The sequence below is a fragment of the Echinops telfairi genome, unplaced genomic scaffold, assembly GCF_000313985.2.
Source record: "Echinops telfairi isolate 266 unplaced genomic scaffold, ASM31398v2 ScPeMD7_53;HRSCAF=182, whole genome shotgun sequence".
NCBI lineage: Eukaryota > Metazoa > Chordata > Mammalia > Afrosoricida > Tenrecidae > Echinops > Echinops telfairi.
The window spans coordinates 20646705-20648857 of NW_022103951.1; the positions used below are offsets into that span (position 1 = coordinate 20646705).

At 55.8% G+C, this 2153-nt stretch overlaps 1 protein-coding gene across 1 annotated transcript in view; it reads left to right on the forward strand.

Moving 5' to 3' along the window:
- The first annotated feature begins 1210 nt into the window (after positions 1–1210).
- Positions 1211–2153, forward strand: part of NLGN4X (neuroligin 4 X-linked) — a 159586-nt gene continuing 158643 nt past the window's right edge. Inside the window, exon 1 of the mRNA XM_013008539.2 lies at positions 1211–1303. The gene's annotated coding sequence lies outside the window, so the exon portion shown is untranslated. The remainder of the gene's footprint in view (positions 1304–2153) is intronic.

Sequence of the window (2153 nt, forward strand, 5' to 3'; positions counted from 1 at the left end):
AGTGCCTCCAGGGGAGGTCATCAAGCTGTGACCTGATGGACAGGTAAACTCCCCCCCTCCACTCCCCAGTCTCTAATTGACAGCAGATGATGTAACGGACACAAGTATACTGACCTCGTTGCTCTAGTGCAATAAAACTAGCCCATGTGTGTTCAGTGATCTTACCACCGAACGAGTTCACAGACGGTAGCGTTTGCCGAAAGAGACTTCTCTTGGGTGGAACCCCTGGGTCCGCGGCCGAGCTCAAATTCGCCTGTCACCGTGGAAATAGCTTCTCTCCACGATTCCCCTCACCAGTGACCAAGCTAAGGATTCTCTTAGGCGAGTCCCAGAGCGTCCAAGAAACACATCGCTGTGTTTGAAATAACACAACGGGGAAGCGGGCTTGCATGTTGGCGTGGAAAACGTGGGGTGAAGAGGTAAATGGGATCTTCCCAGAGACATTTTGAATCCCCCCCTCCGCCGTACCTCCATTTCTCTCACTGCGTTTGACAATTTACTTCTCTGCTGGTTTTATTTCACTTTCATTGATATGATTGTTCGCGGGACCGCTATTCATCACAAGCCCACGCGTCCGGTGACGGGAAACGGGATGTTGCGAAGCGTGCGACCACTTTCCGTTTCTGCTGGTCCGTTTGAGATGAACGGACATGTCGCTAAACGCCCCCCGGTCCCCTCAGCGTCTCTTCCCTCCACCGTCCAGCTACTCAGACCCACATTTACATCCGAGGGGGGAGGCATCGGGTGGTTTCTGTGTTTACTTTTTAATCCAGCAATTTTTATTGAAACACGTTATCCCTGTCCCCCCCTCCTTTTGGGGGACGAGGGGGCTTCCTCCTGTCTCCCTTCCCCCAGCCCCAGCCCCTGGGCGCCATCATGAAGTCTGGTGCATTGCTGTGGGGACCACATGCCCTGGTCTGGGTCTGTCCTTACAGCAGGGGGGGGCATGGGATGCGCACCTTCGCCAGGCTGACCGCATCTGCCAAAACGATGCTGTCAGGTTGTGTCCGCGTCTTGCGGGGCGAGCGCCGTCCCTGGTTTTATTGCTGCCCATTCCAGAGCCGGATGGACCGCAGCCTGTTCTCCTTGGCTCTGTGGTCGGTCGGCCCCAGGTGTGTGCTGTTGTGCCTGTGTCTGCGACCAACACAGGGGCACGTGCGTTTGTCCATGTTCATTCCTAAGCTCTTTTCTCTTCTTTCTTATAGGAAACTTTTTGTTTAATGTGCTGAAACGGGAGGGATTCCGGCCCAGCAGCGTCCCATGGAGGTGTGGCTGATAGCCCCTCAGAAGGTCAGTGCCCAAGGTAAGCATCGGGTCCCCGACGGCCTCAGGGGGCGGTTATTGGATGGACGGATCCTTTCGCTGAGTGCTGTGTGTCCCGGCCACACTGAGCACCATGGGGCTCCAGGCTACCTTGGCTGGACATTGTTGTGGCTGCTGGGTGGTCCGATTCGACCTCAGCTCACGGCCGGCCACAGGGCGTCCAGGCCATCGCCTCCACCGGGCGAGATCCCTGGCCTTTCCTCCACCCAGAGTCTGATGTGTTTCAACCACCCATCTTCCCATTCGTACCTGCCCCCGTAAGGGCAGAGTGGAACTGCCCCTGTGGGTGGGTTTTCAGTGCAGGGACGGAGGGTCCACGGCTGCCGTCCCTTCTTCACGGGAGCAGAAAGCCTCGTCTTCCTCCTGGGGAGCAGCTGGGGGATTGAACCACAGACCTTGCACCTAGTAGCTCAATGCGTGCCTCTGTGCTTCCTGGGCTCCCGTCATGCCGAAAGTCCAAACCAGGCTCACTGCCATGCGAATGTGCACATTACATGCATACTGAATCTATCTATATACTAAATCTATCTCCAGTATGCATACAAATGTATTGCATGGGTATAAATCTATTATGGGTATAAATCTATTATTTTGTGCATGTGTGCATTGGGATGTGGGGTCAGCGTGGGGGATGGTGAAGGACGGGAGGGGGCTTGTTCAGCTGGTCCCAGGGTCCGGGTGGGTGAGAACCGATCTGAGAACAACGTCTCTCGCCGTCTCTGTACCTGGGAACCCTGGCGGAGCAGCGGTTACATGCTGGGCTGCGATTCGCACGGTCGGCAGTTTGAAACCAGCCGCCGCTCTGTGAGAGAAAGACGGGTTTTCTACTC